Below are 21,745 nucleotides of genomic sequence, written 5' to 3'. Positions count from 1 at the left end.
GTCATTGCCACTGTCTCCAACCCATATAACATAGCTGGTCTCACTATCCACTTGTAGACCTTCCCTTTCACTCTTACTGGTACTCGTCTGTCACAAATCACTCCTGACACTCTTCTCCACCCAGTCCATCCTGCCTGTAATCTCTTCTTCACCTCTCTTCCACACTCACCATTACTCTGAGCTATTGATCCCAAGTATTTAAACTCATCCACCTTCACCACCTCTACTCCTTGCATCCTCACCATTCCTCTAGCCTCCCTCTCATTCACACATATATATTCTGTCTTAGTCCTGCTGACCTTCATTCATCTTCTCTCTAGAGCATATTGCCATCTCTCCAGAGTCTCCACAATACATAAGAGCATTTATTCATAGGTGGATCAGAAAGGTGCCATTATTTCTTTGTACTGATGCACCCTACACTGCTTTGTTAACAGTATACAGTGCTATGATGAAAGGAGATACTGTCAGCACAGCTAGCTAGAATTTTGTAAATAATTATATGTCATTGGTGAATATCAAAATGATTTATACAAGATGCTTGTGTTAGAAATGTATTAGACCTGTATGGCATGTGTATATCAAACTTGTTTTGGAAATGTATTTATAGAGTGCTGTGTTTGAAATGTAGCCACAGTGTGCCCTACTGGAAGAGACCAGAAATATACCTGCACTATTGCAACTGTTTAAATGTATATGCTTAACAGAGGAACCTGGAGGGTTAACCTCAGTCCAATAAACTTTAGAAAAATATCTGAAATTAATATTTTGTAGGATGCAATAAAGAGGCTATCTCTCAAGTTTTCAATGCAGCTACAGACACAAGGTCTGTACTAGGAAGCTTTATGTATTGTCATTGGAGTGAACTAATTTCTACTTTTGAAGCATGAAGGGATGCAATTGTTTTTATGACTTCCAGCATCTGCCAAAGATCTGAGGAAAAGTCCTTGTATGCATACATTTACAGATAGATGCTAAATGCTGCCAGCTTCTAGCAATGGAAGTTTTGGCATGAGAACTAGAAGTCAGAAATGATGTAATTCTGTAAGCTATCCCAGCAGTAATATTTTACATAATAATTTGAAAAGTCTTTTAGTGAGACAGACAACAACCTGACAACAACAAGATCCACTCACCACATCTGCCTTGCTCTAATGAAGCAAGTTTCTAGGGAACTGTATAATTCTGTTAGATACAGTCAGGAATACAGTAAAGCTTAGTTTAGATGTTTTTCTTTATTTGTGTGAGCCTGTACTGCAATGTTATTTTAGATATTTCCTGTGGTTTTGAACTCTGATGTCACTGTGAATATGTATTTAGTATTGTCTTATTCTTTTATTATTTATTATTAAATATATTTAAACCTTTCATTGTGGCTGATCGGTTTAGAGATATTTAAGTTTTTAGAGTACTTGCATGTTTATTTGGTGATACTGTGTGGGCCACTCCTAATAGCCTTGCTCTTGGTCAAACTACCATTTGTGTCAATATTAACATTACACAGTAAGATTGGACACCCTTTGTTAAGGGCCTTAAAGTAGCTGATAAGGGGTTCTGGTGGCAGTGGTAACTACCTTATAGTCTCAGCAGAGGGGGGCAGAGCTAGTAAACCTGTTCCAGCCTTTCCCAGGTGTGTGTGTGTGTGTGCGTGCGTGTGTGTGTGTGTGTGTGTGTAAAATAATCTCTAAGAGTGTGTGTGTCAGCTACTTGGGCAGGGACATGAAGCACTGATTGGACAGAGAGAGTGTTGGAGGTCTTGTCTTGGAACCCTGGCTAAGGACTTAACTCTATAGCTGTGCCAGTGGGGAGTCTTAATGGGGATCAGGAGAAAGAGGGATAAACCAGCCCTGGACTGTCTGTGATCTCTGTGTGCTCTTAAGGGAAATTGTACTTGATGCAGAGAGCTGCATCTGGAAATACTGTGTGTACTTATTATCCTCCCAGTAAACGTCCCCCACTGTTGCCAGTGGTGAGGATTCAGGCTCCTTGATTACTGGTCCAGTTGTGGGTTGTCACAAATGCTATCATAATATATGTTCTTAAATGAATAAAACTAAAACCCAGACCCTACAAAACATAAAATATACTATATCAATTTAACTCTGAATACTTGAATACTGCAATAATGTTATGCATTTTGGGTGGGTGGGGGGCTAAAAACACATTTAACTGGACTGCAGTACTCACTGGATCCAACAAAATAAATGTTGACATATCACACATCCAAACCCCAAATGAAGCAATGGAAAATGTTTGCCTTATAACGTACTCTGTGTCTTTATTTGTTTACCAGATATACTCACTAAACACAAGTTTGTCTTTTCACAGCCAGCCTGGAAACATTATTCGGATAAGTGATTTACTGAGAGTCAAATAGTGAACCCAGAGGCCAAGGAAATCAAACCCAGGACTACAAGATAAAATATGATAACTTCTTATAGCCTTACTCCTTTGCACTAAAGTATCAACACCCTTCAGTGTACCCCTTATCGACTACATTATTCCAAGTCTGAGAATTCAACATCAAAGAAATTCATGAAGAAAAAAGGGAAAACGTAATATAGCAAAATCTTTGTCTGTAATACTGTTTGAGGTTCAGCTTGGTCTGATTTATTTTTGACCTTTAAGTCTGGTAATCCACTTTTCAGTAAAATATTTTTTATCAGTAACATAACTGTACATATAAGGTGTTTTAGTACCTAGTTCAAATCTAAGGTACGGTTGTAAGTTAGATAAAAAGGGATAGACTGTAACATAAGCAGACTAAATGCATGCAGCTTGTGTATGTGAATACTGACTGGGCACACCATTTGATTAGTACAAACCAGGAAGAAAGAAGCACTAAGTAATCCCTCCAGTCTCAACATATTTAATAATTTACTTGGAATATATTGGGAACAGGCTCATCATATGTTAAGGTAAACTGTTACCCCCCCCCCCCCGAAACTTTCATTTATTTTTATTTTATTATTATTTTTATTTTAGTGTACCTGAAAAGCCATTAAACTGAATGAGACATGGCTAGCTTTCCCTGTAATTTCCTGCTTACCTGGACTATGACAATTACTTGTATTAATGTGACTCTCTGTTGTAATTGCAACCAGGAAAATCTTAGAGTGCTTCTCTATACGATTTCTTTCAGGCTCTTGCAGAGTGGTCTATGCCTTGCATTCCATGCTATTAGGTACCCCATCCTCTTTGATCTCTTCTATCTTTGCTAGTCATATAGCTCCTCTAATACCAGAACTGTGGGTTTAAATCTCCAACAGCACATACATAAAATACACCGGAGCAATAAATTGATTAGCCTGTGCCTACCTTGTCCTGGAATAAGTTTCCTCTACAAGTTAAACAAAGTGACAGCCTAGCATCCTTCAAGTTAAACTTGGATGATTGTATGACTACCCATATATTTACTCTAGGCTGACCTGTTTGACTCTTCTTTAGATGGTGGGGTACAAAAAAGTGTGGGTATTGGCAATGTGTAAATGGTCATGTGACTCAATCGCCTTGTATTTAATATTATCCTATGAGCAAATGAAGCTATCAGCACCTGTAAACTGTTCAGTATGTTCCCATTAGTGTTCACTTGTTCTAGAATTAAAAATAAATATGAATAAACATTTAAATCTCCTTTTTATATATATTTTTCAGCAAATAATAATTTAGAAAAAGTCAAAGAAGCAAAGGAGGCTGAGTCATCCCCATTCTAAATACTAACTCTTCAGTGTGTTTCCCTAAAATAAAAACAAATAAATATCTGAGTTTGCTGTGTCATCACTGATTTAACTAGAAACAGTTTATTGATTCTAGACAATAAATGTGAAAGCTAGGTGATCAAACTGGAGATCTCTTTTTTTCTGCAGAACATATAGTGTAACTAGCCCTATACGCTATGAGGATTTAAGGCTAGCCCTGGCACGGGAAGTAGTTCACATATTAGATATGTAAGTTAAAAAGTCATTATGCTCTTGCATTAAAGTACTGCAAGTCTGGTTCACATGACTGAGAAAGGTAAACAATCATAACCATGAATGTAAAATGTATCCAGTTATTTTTATGCTGTATGTTATCACAAGTAATCCCATACAGAAGTCTCTTGAGAAACTTCCCTAGATTTTAAGCAGCATCTATTATTAAGGCAGATAGGTTAATGTTTCACACGTATGACACTGCAGAATCTATAGCCATCTTACCAAATATTACTAAATTAACATTGTCTTCCTAAATAAGTTTGTAAAGCATGTTTGCTTGCTGCTGCTGTTTACATGGACACCGAACTTCTTTACCTTCTTCCTGTAGGTCAGTACTTCCTCTCTACAACTTTGTTGTCATGGCACCTAGTATGATGACCCAATTGTCAAGAATTACTATGGCTTGCTACATGCATCATGCATGCAAAAGGGAGCATTTAATTTTTTTTTTAAATAAATGCTTTCACATGTTAACCATTTGAAATGTTGGGACCTGCGAGAGTGAGTCCCAAAATATGGAGACTGAAAGGCAGAAAAAAACGACCTTACATATATCAAGTCCGAGATGCCATTTCGCGGAATATTCCCTTTTCTCTGAGGTACTGTGATCTTGGAGCTGGTATATAAAAGTTTGTATGTGTGTGTGTGTGTGTGTGTGTGTGTGTGTGTGTGTGTGTGTGTGTGTGTGTGTGTGTGTGTGTGTGTGTGTGTGTGTGGGGTAGGGGGTGGAAAAGAAGTTTAAAGAAGAGGAATGATTTCTGAGGTTCGCTCTTCTACTGTTTCCTGTCTTTTTTTTTTTTTTTTGGCTTGTCAGCACTTGACATTTTGAGTGCAGACATTTCGATAGGGAGCCGCTTTCACATAGTTTTATTTTTCAACTTCCCTAAGCAGAAAATATACATACATGCATTAGAGTAGGTTACTGTTTCATTTCAGATATTTGCACGCACACAATTTCTGATGTTATGGTATAGGTTCATAGGTTCATAGGTGTAAACTGGGCTAATGACCACAAGGACTGCTATTATCCTAGCCATACAACTCAAATATACCACATGAGTTATTGTGCCTTAGAAGTTATTCTAGACGTTGTATGTCAGTTAGGGCATGATTTAATGATTGCCTCTGCCCAAAAGAGACATAGGTGCCAGACCTGGGGTGATTTTTCAGTTTCCCATCCACTGGTCCAAGTTACACTTGAATAGGGTTAGGGAAGGGCTCTGCTTCACATGAATGGGAAGTCTATGCCAGAGAATGGGAATTCTCTGAGACACATACCTGTGCCTCCAGTGTGTCCTGTTTATGTTGCAGGCAAAGTTTAGGCCCTTAGATCTCATAGTTCTGATGCCGTTCATTCTGCAAATATGCAATAGGCCCATCAGAGCAGGATCCAAGGATGCCTTGTATGCCAGACATTGATCACCTCTCAGCAGTCAGTAGGAAACAGGAGTATAGAGATAGGTCTTTGAGGCAATCTGTATAAGACATTTTATTTACACCCTGTATTCATTTTGTGATAAATCTCTGTGGACATTATAGTTTCTGCATGTGCCTAGTCAGGTACACACTGAGGGGGGCATTATACTCAATGATGGGTCTGATATTGGTTGAATACAGTGGCATGATGACCTACCTAGACCTAGATACAATGCCCTTATTTATAAATTGAGTAATATAGAATGACTTTCTTACAATCTTAGATACATATTGTTTGAATGCCAGGTGAGTCCCCAAATCCCTGATTACTTGGTTTATTCTTAGGGGTGTTTTATTGATGGAACAGTTTCCCACAGTGGCCGACTTAAAAAAAGTAAAAAAAGTAACAAAAATGCATTTCTTGGCACTGGGTTTTAAGCCATAGCCTTGGCACCAGTCATCTGTTTCCATTAGACCTTCCTGTACAATGTTAGTATCTTGGGGGATTCTACGACTACTCCAAGTTTGCAATCATCTGTAAACTTGTTCAGGCAGAGGACCTTGATGTTGGCCTTGACTTCTGAGAATAAGATGCCAGAGAGGAACAAACCCAGCACACAGCCCTGTGGGACTCTGCTAGTGACCAGACTCTTTGTGGAGGCAGTATCCCTGATCTTAACTTCATAGGAACTATCTGTGAAGCATCTAGCTATCCAGCATGTTATGTAGGGGGTTATGCTTAATTCTGTGAGTTCATTTACAATGCCTGAATGGGGTATTGTATCAAATGCCTTACCCAGGTCAAGGTAGGCAGTATGCACCATTTTGTCCCCATCCATTGCCTTGGTGACCTTCTCGAAGAAGTCCACCAGCTTTAGTAGGCATGACCTACCTTTGACAACACCAGACTGGGTGGACTCCAGTATCTGAATGTTTCCTATATCATTGTTAATCATTTCCATGACAATTCTTTCCATGGCTTTGCATGTGAGACCAGACTAATGGGTCTATAGTTCCTGGGATATGTTAATGGTCCACCCTTGTGCATCGGGATGAACATTGCAGCCCTCCTTTTGCATGAAGCAAGTCCTGTTCAGTGGTTATAGCTGAATAGTAACTCCAGTGGCCCTGATAAGTGATAGTTAAGGCTAATTAGGAGGCATCCTGGGATATTATCAGGGCCCATCAAAGTTGAATTCTTGGCCTTAGAGAGCACAGGCAAGACCTGCTCCCTGTTAATAGCTGAAAAGGTTATGTTATATGGTATTTCCTTGGAGGTGGCTGGGGGTGGGGGGTAAAGTTGGATCTGAATTTGTCGGCCAGTAGATTTGCTATATCACCTGGCTACATGAATGTGACTCCATTTACACCTAGTTGAGCACACTGTTGTGTGCTGCCTTTGAGATTTCTGATGTAACTAAAGAAGACCTTATAGTTGTCATTGGCCTGGGAAGCTATCTTTACCACAGAACTGGTTTTCTTGGACTTAATTATCCCTCTTAGCTGTAGATTTAGTTTGATGAAAGAGTTTTTTTATCTTTCTGGGTGTTAATTCCTAATTTTAGTTATGACTTTGTTTCTTTTGCTGTACAATATCTTTAATTTTGGATTCCACTAGGGTGGTTTGTTTTTGCAGAATATTTTGAGCTTAAGTCTGGTAGGAATAGCATCCTCTGTCCTGCCATTGACATGGGTGTACAGAGTTTCTGTGAACAATTCTGCATAGGCTGCTGTGTTATCTGGGTTTAGATAGACTTGGAATTTTGACAAGTTATTACTTAATAAAGGATAATTTGCCTAAGAATAATTCCTAAATGTTACACGCTTTACTGTGGTTTCCAAATTAATTTTTATTTCAAAGGAGACCACTTTGTGATGTGACTTTAATAGAGAAGTCATTACACTGGGTGGAGTGTGGCAGTCTGCTATATTTGTCAGTACCAGGCACAATATGTTTGCACATCTAGTGAGCATTTGCACTATATGATCTAGGGTGTTTGTGTTTACAATGTCCATGAATAGGTGTGCCTACAAATTTGGGGTAATGTAGGATTCCTGCTCTAAAGAGGGTTGATTAAAATCCTCCATGAGTATGGCATTTGACTAAATGGTGAATGGCTCCAGTAGGTGTAAGTATGAGCTATGGGTTTGCTGGGATATAGAGGGTGACCTATAGCTTGTTAGGATATGGTATGGGACTTTATGATAATTTGTATGTGGAGAAACTCTAGTACGTCTTCCAGCTTAACCAACCTAGAGGTATGCTTGTTATTGATGTAGATCAAGACACCTTGCATATAAATTTATTAATATACACATGCTCACCAAAATATTGCATTGTAGGCAGAGCTAACGGCATAATTTGGGTCCCCCAGCCATTGCAGGGCTCTACGCAGCTGTCTAGTGAGCCTTATGCTAGGTCTGTTTCTTCACAAACTGCATACGTACTAAACTATATTAGTGCAAATGGCACAAAAAGTATGTTGACTTCCAACAGATATGCCACGAGTGATTAGTTACTGTCAGCAACAGGTGCAAGCCACATAACTGTTTTTTTTTTCCTACATGAATACAGATGCAATCACTTTGGCTATATCTAGGGCACCTCACATCCTTTGGGAGACTATTCCAGTCTATTATAGATACATAGGCATCACTTAATATCAGCTGATGGTACTGACAAAAATATAAATGGGAGAGCAGTTCAACAAAACACAACTTGCAAGTGTGCTTGAAAAAGAAATAACACTCCTTAGTGACTTAATGTAGCCAGGCCTACTTACTCATAGCTATAAGGTCAGCTAAGGAGAAGTGACACAAAATGGGCGGTGGCGGGACACAAACTTGTTAATAGCAAAACGTCAGTGCTTTTTTGGATCCTGCATAGTTTCATCTTTTTCTGGCAGCAAAGCAGGCCAGTATTACCTTCCTCATACTTGATCAGAGAAGTACAAACCAGTGTCACACAGACTGCATGTTATTGTTGGAGCAGCATGATGCAGTCTTAACAAGTTTGCCAGTTACGCATCAAACACATACGTAACTTTAGAAAAGATTCAGAGAGAAATACAGACACCAAAATGTGCACTAATTAGTAAGCCATGTTATTAAACTGTAAGCAAATGTAATGCTCCAAAGCTGCTGTAAATTATTTTTCAGTTGACAGCGTACAGGCTAAATACTGTTTGACTCATTCCTTGTGAATATGGATTTTTCCTTGCTCAGAAACCACAATGTGGATCACAAAACCCAAAAGTTTAAAGAAACCTATTTTGGATGCTCACTGGGGTGGCTACAGTGAAATGATACTTGTCTAATTAAGAGAAGAACAGTTTGCCTAGCTGGAAACAGTTTTATTGAAATTAAACAGTAAGAAATGGAAGAAATTCTGATTTTTTGTTTGGTGTTGAAGATTACTTAGTACAATCTCTAAGATAATTTACAGTAGGTTCAAGAGAGGAAGTGTGCTGGTAGAAAGAATTTAAAAATCCATAATAACTAGATAAATATTTACTCTGATAATTTTAATCCCACCCTTTCCTTGTAATTGTAGAGTCTAAAGCAGACTGACAGGAAAGCAGATGAAAGTGTTCTTTGTGTCTCAGTACAGACAGACAGGCAGAGTTAGTGCAGAGACATGTTTTTTTAACATGCTGTATGAGAGACTGGTTAGATCTTATAATAATGATAAACTGTTTTTTGCTAATGCTGACAGACCTTTTTTCCTCCATGGTTCCTTCTTATAAGGTTGAGAAATTTCCATGAGTTTGAAGGAAGCATTCATGATCATAACACAAAAATTCAGTGTCTTAAATATTATTGAAAAAAAAAAATTCAGTGTCTTCTTCCCTTTGCAAATTAATTCTTATAAAGAAATATTATTCAGATCACCATTAGGGTGGTTTCCTAAATGAACGTAGAAACACATGCACTTTGGGAAAACCAGATGCCTAACTGCCCAGAGTCCCCTTGCCGCTCTGGTGGCAGTAACAAATGGATAGCATGAAGAGGGTCCTGGGTTCAATACATGGGCAAGGGTCAGTGTTTTCCTTTTCTGTTCAGTTGTTAGCATAATACTAGGTAAATAATTTGTACTGCATTGGATACTTGTCGATTTAAAATCAAAATGAAAAATAAAATCTGCTTGAAGGCCTGTCAGAAGAAGCTGTTCTAGGAAATGTACGAGAGCCATGTCAAACGCACAAGGGTCTGATTCATACGTATACACAACAAATAGATGATTACCTTTACAAGACTGTCTAACAAGCGGCAAGCCTGACAAATGTCGTACCCTCTCAGCAAATGAACACTCCAAGGGATGTCCATCATTCAGATGAATAGCTTTTGTTTCAGACAGGTCTGACTTCATGCCAAAATGGGAAGACCTGAGTTCTCTGAGTCTTCTGGGATATGGTTTACATTTCATAACTGTATCATCAGCATTGGGTGTATGATATAGCTGTCTGCAAGGCCTCTGCTAATATAATGTATGGAGAAAGGTCTTGATTTGCACTAGTTTAGAATTTCCATCATAAACTGAAGACTTTTTGTTTAAGAACTGCTCTTTCAGACACCATTAGTCTACTATCTATGCACTACTTTATTATGCATTATTAGTCTTCTAAACAACCATTATATATACTTCTTGGTGTGTAACATAGTAACAAAGAGATTAGCACTGTCACCTCACAACAGGAGGTTTGCAGGATTGGATCGAGGATAGGGTGCTTTCTTTGTGGAGTCCACATATCTTCCCTGAGTTTGCAGAGATTTTCTCCAGCTACTTCATTTTCTTCCCACATCCCAAACATATTTAGCAATAACAAAATTAGCAACTTTAACTTGTCCATAGGTGATTATATGTGGTGTGTGTGTGTGTGTGTGTGTGTGTGTGTGTGTGTGTGTGTGTGTGTGTGTGTGCGCGTGCGTGTGTCTGTATGTGAGAGACTGTGTGCGATATGGAAGAAACACTTGCAAAGCATTTTTGTTCTCTAACTGCCTCTGTAGATTGGCTGTTCATGGGATCAATACAAGAGTCAGATGTAACTTCACATCACTGGATGTCTGGAGGAATAAGTCATCAAGTTTATGTGAGTGCTTGGGAATTTTCCTTTTTTTTTATATACTAACAAGGTTGCAGATATATACACACTGCATAAACAGATTACATACAAATGTAAAGACTGCCTAACAAGTTTCCTTTCTCTTCAAGTGCTCATCTCTGATCAATCAGTGAATCATTTGTTCAGTCACTAGTCTAGTTCATAGGTTTAAAGGTAAGTACTGGGCTAGTTGCCCATGTGGGTCATTTTAGCCCAAGCCAATTTCCCTCAGGGATGAGAATCAAACCCTGTACCTTGTGTCTGTGAGGTAACCACCTTAACCATTATCCTAGTACTGTGTGGTCTGGTTACACAAATTACTGGAGCACTCTACTTTTATGAAACAGATTTGAGAAAGATAAATACATGACTAACACTGACATTTGTAATTTAAACTGGTAACCATTTGAAATATCAAGACTCACTAGAGTTAATCCCAAAATGCAGACACTGAAGGACCGAATGAATGGACTTACATATACTAAGTCTGAGATGCCATTTCTTGGAATATTCCCTTTTCTTCAAGGTATGGTGATGTTGAAGTTGGTATATATAAGTTCAGGGGTGTGGGGGTGCTTGCCTCCCCCAGAAAGAATTTCTAAAGACAAGAGTAATTTTCAAGATTTGCTCTTCACCTGTGTTTTTGGTCTTTTTTTGGCTTATGGGCACTCGGTATTTCAAGTGTTGACATTTTAATAGGGAGCCATTTAAACTAAGTGCTTTCCAAAGCTGACCACTCATTTCTGGCAGCTATGCTGTTTGAGCCAGAAACAACTGGTACACTGATAAATGGAAGAATGGACCACTATAAAAAACACAAGTCCACCATCAGAAACACACTTTAATGCAGCAAAGCTTTCGGTTAAACAACCTTTCTCAATGCTAAAACAATATACATCATAACACAACACTTTTAAATAAGAGCAAAAAAAGGTCACATGACCACGGCCAACAAATCACATTATACCATTAATTAAAACCTAAAACATTAAAAAAAAAATCATTCTTAAAGGGGCGACTACAAATTTTGCTGTTGGATTTTAACAAGAACAGACTTTTTTTTTTAATGTTTTAGGTTTTAATTAATGGTATAATGTGATTTGTTGGCTTTGGTCACGTTACCTTTTTTGCTCTTATTTAAAAGTGTTGTGTTATGATGCATATTGTTTTACCATTGAGAAAGGTTGTTTAACCGAAAGCTTTGCTGCATTAAAATGTGTTTCTGATGGTGGACTTGTGGTTTTTTATAGCTATGCTGTTTGAAACAGTGTATAGATAATAGAATAAAGGGTGGAAAAAGAAGATGTAAAAATATCTGAAAGTGCCATCCTACTCCTGTTGCACTGGTCTGAGCACAAAAACAGCTACAGAATATATAATTTAGCACCATAAGTCTTTCTAAACTCCCTGTGCTGTGGTTAGTTATCTCTCCGTAAATTTTCCTATCTAGATCAAAACAGTAAAAAAAACAAACAAAAAAAAAAACAAAGCATGTACTTGAACAGAGTGTGACGAACAACTCAAAACTAAGATCTATAGTTAAGCTAAGGAGTGCAAAATGAAAATAAACAGCAGATTATAACTTCTAAGTTTTTTCTTTTACCACTGCTTCAGAATACCTCTGGAAATTATGGTTTTACTAAAAACTGCTTTAATAAGTGTAAAGTTACACCCATAATCTGCTCAATTCAAGATAAGAAAATATAGTATCTGACCACCTACTCTGGACATAAAGATAGTAAGGCTACTTTGGGACTTGTAATGTCTATACTTAAACTCGAAAATATAGACACTTGTGCAGTTACCATGCCATGGTTTAAAGTGGCAGAGTACCCTGGCAATGGAAGGTTTCAATACCTTCCACACATTTAGACCTATAGCTGCACAGACAAGGAATAAAGGTGGAGGCATCTTGATATACATCAATAAGAAGCATACCTGTAAGAGGGGAGTCAGTCAGGATGACATACTAGAGATCCCGTATGATAACCTAGCCAGTTATAGGCCACCCTCCATGTCCCAAGAAGCTCACAATGCATACTTTGACCTACTGGAGACACTTAGTATTCAGCCTAACACCATATTCATGGGAGACTTTAATTACCCTTTTATAGACTGGGAATCTTACATAGCATCAAATCTACAAGCCCAGGGATTCCTGGACTTCGTAAATACAAACAACCTTGACCAAAGAGTGAGTATGCTCACTAGAGGCTCCAACATACTGGACCTTGTGCTCACAAATATGGGTGAATGCTGCACCCCTGATATCTTGTCCTCCCTTGTAAGTTCTGACCATAGAGCTGTCTCCTTTGGAATCAAAATCAACTCTGTAACCTCAGTAAACCAGTACCCCTTCATAAGGGTAGACTGTCAACAAATCCTGGAAACTACAGACCCATTAGTCTGACTAGTCTTATTTGCAAACTGGCTAGGTTATGGTATCATGGAAATTATCAGTAAGGACATAGGAGATCTCCAGGCACTGGATCCATCTCAGTTTAGCTTTGTCAAAAGAAGGTCTTGTTTACCAAAACTGTTGGACTTCTTTAAAAAGGTCAATAAGCCAATGGATGAGAGGAAAGAGGTGCATATTGGCCACCTAGAACTGGTTAAGGGATTTGATATAATATTCCACTTGGGCATTGTCAACTAATGCCATGGCATCTGGATACAAACAGGTCATCATACACTGTACTTTGGCCCTCATAAGTCTTTTAATGTTGCCTTCGGTATGTACATGTCTAGACACATGCAGCAACTGAAATGTTCACAAAGGTTCATTACTAAAGAATACAGGCAGTAAACACAATGTCCTATGCTGATTGCCTCAAAGCCCTTTCTCTTTACTTAACATCATTCAGACTTCTGAGAGGTGATCTTTGCCTGGTCTACAAGGCATCTCTGGACACTGCTTTGATTAACCTTTTTGCACATCTGCAAAACAAACAACATCAGAACTATTAGATCAAAAGAACTACATTTTGCATGTGACATAAATAGGACATGTTGGAGAGACAGACATGCTTCTCAAAGAATTTCCATTCTCTGGAACAGGCTCTCCATTCATGTGAAGCAGAGTTCCTCCCTAACCCTACTTAAGAGCAACTTGGACCAATGGATGGATAATCGGAAATTCACCCCTGGTCTGGCACCGATGTCTCTGATGGAAAGAAGCAGTCAATAAATCATCCCCTATATAAATCAAATGTATGGGTCACATTTGGTTTGCATGGCTAGCCTTATGAGGGCTCTTGTGGTTGTTAGCTTAGTATACACCTATGAACCTATAATGAACCTATGAACTTGTGATGACTCAAGTCAAATGGAGAGGTAGGACAATTATCCAGCAATACCACCACCTTTATTTATTGGCAAAAAAGCCAAGTAACTCTGCACTTTGCAGGCAGATTATCTTAATAAACTGAGCTGTTAATATTTCTTACTAGCTTAGGGCATTGTATTAATAGGATCATAGGATCATAGGAAGTTACTAGGCTAATGGCCCTAGGCCCCTTACAAGCCTAGCCAAGATTTACCCTTATTTCCATGATCAGCGACTATTGCCTCCTCTAATCATCCAGACTGTGTTTGAAGAGGGCCAGTGAGGTGCTTTGTTTGACATGAAATGGGGGTCTGTTCCAAAGGTGTGGCAAACTCTGGGAGACAAATCTGTCCCTCAAGCAGGTTCTATTAATGTCACATACCAGGTTAAGGTCTTTAGAGTGAGTAACCCATGTACCATTTCACATATGGAGATGCAGCATTTCCAATAAAGCAGGGTCAGAGATTGTCTTGTATGCAAGGCAGAAATCACCTGTCAGTAGTCTGTATGAAACAAAATAAAGTGACAGTGATTTCAGATGATCCACATAGGACAGATTCTGAAGACTTAGAATTTTCCTTGTGAGGAACCTTTGTGGTCTCTCCAATTGCTGTAGGTGCTTGAAAAGGTACATACCAAAAGGGGGTGTTGTACTTATTTTCTGGCCTGATGGGGGAAGAGTAAAGGGAGGTTATAACATCTTTTTTCTGGAGGCAATGCCCTTTCTTATGAGATGAGCAATATAGAATGCCCTTCTTACCACTGTGGAGACATGGTGGTCAAAGGTGAGGTTGCTGTCAACCTGTGTGCCTAGGTCTCTCACCACTGATTGTATACTTAAGATGTTGCTATTGATGTGGTAGTTAGCAGGAGCATCGCCCTTACTGAAAGGGATGATAATACATTTTTTTGCATTGAGTTTAAGGCCATGACTTTGGCACCAATCATTTGTTTGTGTCAGACCCTCTTGTAGGATATTGACATAATTTGGAGATTCTATGACTGTTCCCAGTTTGCAGTCATCAGCAAACTTTGACAGCCACAGACCTTTAGTTTTTGCTTGTACTTTGGAGAAATTGATTCCAAACAGTAGAGGTTCTAGGACTGATCCCTGTGGAACACCACTGGTTACAGGTCTGCAGTTGGAGGTGGATTTCCCTATTTTGACTATATGGGTTCTATCAGTGAGCCATTTAGTGACCCATCTAATGATATAAGGGCTGATACCTAGCTGGGTGAATTTGTGAATGATGCCTGCACAGGGATAGTGTCAAATGCCTTGGCTAAGTCTAGGTAGGCTTTATACAGAGACTTCCTCTCAGCCTGGGCCTTGGTGACTGTCTCAAAGATGTCCATCAAGTTTAACAGGCATGATCTCCCTTTGACAAATCCAAACTGAGTAGGGTTAAGTGTATGGAAATTACATATATCTTTGTTGATAAGGTCCATGATGATTTGCTCCATGACCTTGCAGACAGTACTAGTCAGGTTAATAGGTCTATAGTTCCTGGGGTCTGTGGAAGCATCACCACTGTGCAAGGGAATAATGGTGGGTGTTTTCCATTCAGCTGGCATGAAGCCGATGCTTAGACCAGTGATGGCAAAACTATGACACGCGTGTCAAAGGTGACACACTCCACAATGCTTTGGGTGATATGCCAGTGATGACCAACACCCGAGTTAGCAAAGACACTGCTTTTGCATCTGTTGCTCATGTAAAGTGCACTGAATTATTCTGTTTCAGGAGCTTTTGATACGCCAAACCCAGAAGGTTCACCATCACTGGCTTAGACTATGATTGAAAAGAGTATTCAATGGTGTTGCTAATTCTTGTTGGAGCCCATGTAGGACACAGCCTGGGATGTTACCAGGTCCCATAGATGCTGTGTTCCTGGTCTTAGAGAGGGTGTTAATGACCTGCTCTTTAGAGACACAAGGTAGGGGGTGTGTGACAGGGATTTCATGGGGTATGTATAGTGGGAACAGGGGAGTGACGTTTTCACAGAACCTGTCAGCCAACAGGTTAGTTGTGTCCATAGGCTCAGTATATTTGGTATTATTAACTACCAATTTGGCACAAATCTGGGCCTTTCATTTTAGGTTACAGATGTAACTACAAAATGCATTATGATTGTCTTTAGCTGAGGAAGATAATTTGAATTCAAAAATTTATTTAACATTTGTTTACCATGAAAGTCCGACTCAGAACAAGACAATTTTCAATAGAGGTTGTGGGAGAAATGCTCCAGACACATGTCTTTGTAACATGGGAGGAAACCGGTGCACCCAGAGGGAGCCCACATGAACACAGGGAGGACATGCAGACTCCACACAGAAGGCATCCCCAGCCGAAATGAACCGGATAACCTCTTGCTGTGAGGAGACAATGTTAACCACTGCACAACTGCGCCATCCAATTGTTTTGGAGGATTTCACAAGAAGTCTTATTTGTTTGTTTAAGCTGACGAGGAAGTGTTTCCAGTTTAGGGCTCACTTCTTCTTACTTTTGGATAGCAATTTCTTCCTCTTATTGTAAAGCCAGTTAATGGTAGTTGTCCACCAGGCAAGTTTGCTCTTTCTTGAGGAGCTTGTTTTGGTCCTATCAGGTACGACTGAGTCAATGCATTTATACAGTTGTTTGTATAAAGCATTGGTGTAGAATTCATCATAGTTGCCAGTTCCATCTGAGGGGGGAGATGCAGAGAAGCTATTTATATCATCCTACAGGAGATTATAACTAGCTTTGGAGAAGTTTTTTAGTTTATTTGCTGCTGGGGGGGGGGGGATCAGGTGTGATAGTTACTTCAAATGAGACTGATCTGTGGTCAGATCTCACCAGGGAAGACTTCACATTGGGGTGCTTCAATGGTCCCCTATATATCGGTAAGCACCAGATCCAGGATGTTAGCACCCCTTGTGGGGGTGTCAACTAGCTGGTCCAGGGCACTGGAGTTAACAAGTTGAAGAACTTTTGGCCAAGTGAGTTTGCGCACAAGTAATTTACCCAGTCAGTGGATGGGTAGTTAAAGTCACCTACAACCATGGTGTTTAGATGTATTTTGATAAACTCAAGTAGATCCAAATAGGCAGAGTGGGTGTACTGATTCATGGAGGGGGTCCTGTAGCTGGCAATGACTTGAACAAATGTCCTACCAACAGTTAGTTGCACCTGAAGTATCTCTAGGGAATCATGCTGTTTGACCAATCTGAAGGTGTATTTATCTTTAATGAAAATTGATACACCGGATCCTTTAGTTTTCATGCCTTCAGCTTGTGGTCTGAACGTGTGGCAGGAAGTGTAAGCCAGTATGGCAGGGATGCTCTCCACAGCCTTAAACCAGGTCACCGTGACTGCACAAATGTCTGCGTCTTCCAAGGTGAAGACTGTTTCCAGTGAGTGCAGTTTCATGTTAAGACTCCTAGTGTTTAGCAGCATAAACTCAAGACTGTTTTTAGATGGAATTTTTACACCGGGAATTCTGTCCTTGAGATACTGCCTAAAAAGGCACTATTAGGTTGGCAAGTGCCTTAGCCAGTAGCTGAAATCCCAGGGGTGACAGATGAAGACCATCTCTGGCAAAGCATCGAGGTCTGTTGATCATGTCATCCCAGGCTGACAGATACTAAATCTAACTAAGACACTTTCAGAATAACAGACACAATGAGCCTCCAACCAGCAATTCCCAGCTTAGAAGAGTGTAGGCTATCCTCTCTTGCCACAAGAATTTAGGCCACAAATCATTCTAATGTAAAATAACTGGTTTGGAGCCCAAGTGTTTAAACTAGAAGAAAGACACTTAGAACAACAGACACAATAAGCCTTCATCCAGCAATTGCCAGGTCAGAAGGGCAGAGGCCACCCTCTCCTCCCACAAGACTGCAGACTGCAAACCTTCTTGATGTAAAATAATTGCCTGAAGCTCAAGTCCTTAAACCAAAACTGAGAGACTTAGAGTAACAATTATAATTTTATCAGGCAACTGACAGGCAATAATAAATGCATCAGAATAAATGCAATTGAACACTTTAAGAACAAGAACCAAAACAAAAATAAAGTAATAAAGTAGGGAGAGACACAAATACAGTTAAAGCAGCTCAATAAAGTGCATTTTTAATCAGGTTACTAACAAGCAGTAATAAATGCAGCATAATAAATACAACTGAAGACTTTTAAGAACAAGTAACAAAAGCAAAATAAAGTAATAAAGTAGGAAGAGACACAAATATAGTATAAGCAGCTGAAACATGTTTTTTTTAGTAGAAAAGGAGGAAACAGAAGATAATTCAAGGTTAAGAAAATAAGGAGGGTGGCCTTCCCAAGTGATCTCATTGTACTCAGTAGAATGAACTGATGTAATGGGATTGGGAGGAGTGTACAATATCAAATTTATAGCAGAAGTGGGCAACTCAAAAACCACCAACTTTTAAGAAAACAGCAACAGTTGGGCGTGAGGTGGGAAAAATAAAAAATGGTGACAGAATCAGAACAGAAAAAATAATCCTTAATTCTTCTTGTTGCCCTGTTAGTATAGCATTAGGTTATTACTCCATAACTTCAAATTGTTTCTTTAATTCCTTGAGGATCCAGGCTTGTTTGTGAGGTACTAATGATCAACTCTCATATGAGTGATCATTAGCACATGGCTGATGTCTTTTTCCCTAAAATATTGTGGTTGCAGTTTCCCAAGGATTTCTTCTTTACTCAGATATTGCAGCCGTACTGTTGGTATAGAAGAAGTTGCAGTGCAGGGGTGCAGCCTCATTCTAGAAACTCCCCCAAGCAAAAAAAAACATTTTTTCTACAGGTTTTGATTGCAAGCGGTGCTCACAGTTTAGTGATTTTGTTACTTTATTGCAAATGGTGTTCACAGTTAATTAATTATTAAGCAAGGCTAGCATAGTACAATACACCTTTTAATCTGGTTTGCATGACAGAAAATTGGCTATGTTACAGAAACATGGAGAGGAGTGCCAGTGGATAAAACATGGGTAAGTTAGGTGATACACGGGCTGATCCAGGTTTTTCTAAGATGTGCTTTGAGTAGCGATTTGAAGTGGGAGTTTGTGGACGTATTGGTTATGCTAGAGAGGAGAGTGTTCCAGTATTTAGCTATTTTGTAGGAGTATAGGGCTTTCCCAGCAGTATTGTTGGCAGTGGTGATATATAGGAGAGGTTTATTAGAAGATCTAAGAGGACGATTGGATGAGTAGTGGGTTAGTAGATGTTTTAGTGATGGAGTTTTGTTTGGGTTGTTTAGGATGTTAAAAGCACATGTAAGCTGTTGGTAGTTAAGTAATTGTGGGAATTCGAGCCATTGAAGGTCAGTAAGTACTTTGCAGTGGTGGATTTTGAAAGGGGAGGTGTTTGCAAATTTAGCAATTCTGTTGTAACATCCCTCGAATTTGTCAAGGTCTGTTTTTCTAATATGGGTAAATATGGGTGCAGCATACAGTAGTCTGGATAAGATATGGGTTTGAGCTAGGGTGATTCTTGCTTTGTCAGAGAGTACCCATGTTTTGTGGACCTTCTGGATAGTTTGAGCTATGTGAATATCGAAGTACAGATTTTTATCAATCTCAACTCCAAGGAGTTTTGTATGTGTAATAGGAGAGTTGACTGTGCTGTTTCTAGATGTGATTGAGAAGGTTAGGGAAGTGGATCTGGATTTATTGGGGGAAAACAAGAGAAGTTTTGTTTTATTAGGGTTGAGAATCAATTGGATGTCAGTGATCCAGCCTTCTACGGAAGAGAAGGAGTCTTGGGCCAGTTTGTTTAGGGTGGTAAGAGGTAGGGCTGCACAGATGAGTGTCGAGTCATCTGCGTATTGTATTAATGTGGCATGTTTGGAGGCAGTATGTAGGTTATTTGTGAAAATAGAGAACAATAGTGGGCCAAGTATTGATCCCTGAGGTACACCTATAGATGTAGGAAGAAGGGGTGATAGCTCAGCTTGCCATTGGACAGCTTGCTGTCTAGCTGATGGATAGCTTTTGAACCAGGAGATGGTAGGGGAGTCAAAGGATAGGGCAGAGAGGGCATCAAGTAGTAGGGGATGTGAAACCATGTCGAAAGCTTTAGAAAGGTCAGGGAAGATAGCAGATACAAAGTTATTATTATTTCTGTGCAGGTTAATTTCATTTATGAAAGACAGAAGGGCTGTAGTTGTGCTGTGGTGAGGGCAAAAGCCATGTTGAGTGAGGGGAAAGAAGACTATTTGAGGTTAAGTACTAGAGAACCTGGGAGTAGATACATTTCTCTAAGAGCTTGGATAGGGGAGAGAGAATGGCTATTGGCTGATAGTTGGAAAAGTCATATGAGCTACCACCTGTATGCAGTGGTATGATGTAGGAGATTTTCCAGATTTGAGGAAGAATATAGGCTTCTTTGATTGACTGGTTGATAATGATTGAGATGGGGTAAGATAAGGAGTCAACTGCTATTTTCAAAAAGTTTGCAGGTATTTCATCAGCTGCAAGAGTTGTAGGTTTTAGTTTAAAGATGAGCTTCTTAATTTTGCTAGTTGGAACAGGTGAGAGGGCAAAGGGGGATAAGTTATTTGAGAGTTTAGCTGAATTACTTGGAGCACTAATTTTAGTAGTAATGGGTAGGTCATTGCGTTTGGTGAATTGGCTGGTTAAAGTATGAATTGAGTTTCTGAAGTGATGGTTTAGTTGGGTAGCGATATTGCTATTTTCATTACTGGGGGATTTAAGGGTGGGGGTGGCAGTTTTACCTGGTCTTAGCAGTGAGTTTAAGGTGTTCCAGAATTTTGTGGGTTTTTTTGAGTGTTTGTTTTGTAAACTGAGGAAGTAGTTTTGTTTGTTTTTTTGGCTTGGTTCCTAAGTTGTTTATAGTTTTGTTTACTTTGGTTGGAGTTGTCTTTTTTCCATTGTTTCCAAGCTGTGTCCCTAGATGTTAATAAGGCTCTTGCATCTCTGTGCAGCCATGGAGCATAGTTTGCTTTGACTCTAATTTTTCTGATTGGGGCAATTGCATTTAGAACTTTGGTGAATGTTTTGTTGAAATATTCTACTGCTTGGTCTAGGTCTAGAGTTGTTAGTGGCTCCCAGTTGCATTGTTTTAGAGTGTCATTTAGTTCTTCTGGGTTTAAGTTTTTGTTGGCCCTGATTTGTCTATAGACTATGGGCTTTGTGATATTGGCACGATTCCTAAGGGGAAAAGTAGAGAGATGGTCACTTAGTCCATCAGGTAGAAGTCCTGTGTGATAGTTATATTTGGGATAGTTCACTAATGTCCAGTCAATAATAAACTGTTTTTGGGATTTTTTGTCTATTCTGGTGGGTTCTTGGATTAATTGGCTAAATCCATAGAGATTTATTGGAATGGAGGGGTTAGTTGAGTTACATGCTAGCCAGTCAGTGTTTATATCTCCTAGTACAATTCTTTCATGTGGAAGGTTATGATTGAGCCAGTGAAGAATTTCTTCTATAGTATGGGAGTTATTTCCAGGAAGGATATAGCTACATATAATGTTAATTTGTTTTTCATTGCTCACAGATAGAATGGCACCTAAAATTTCTGCATTCTGAAATATGGGTATGGGGCTTTGGGGGTTTGAAGTGGCTAGAGGTTGAGTGAATTTTTAAAGAAAATGTCAACTCCACCTCCTTTCCTGCCTGTTCTGTCTTACCTTAGAATATTGTATCCTGGAAGGAGAATTTCATTGTTTGTGATAGAGGGTTTAAGCCAGGTCTCTGAGATAGTGAGAATATCTGGGGAATGGTGAGAAATTAATGCATGTAGGTCTGAGAGTTTGTTTGAAATACTTCTGGCATTGATATTTATGATCAGTAGGTCTGATTGAGTTTTATTTGCTAGGATAGAGGAACAGGGTCCTGGGTTTGGGTGAATGTCTCCTGATATAAGGAGTATTGTGCTGAAAATTATTATATGCTTAATAGTGTGT

The sequence above is a fragment of the Protopterus annectens genome, chromosome 6.part0 (genome assembly GCF_019279795.1).
Source record: "Protopterus annectens isolate FY-2018-M chromosome 6.part0, PAN1.0, whole genome shotgun sequence".
Taxonomy (NCBI): Eukaryota; Metazoa; Chordata; order Ceratodontiformes; family Protopteridae; genus Protopterus; species Protopterus annectens.
Note: the sequence above shows the minus strand (reverse complement) of the source record.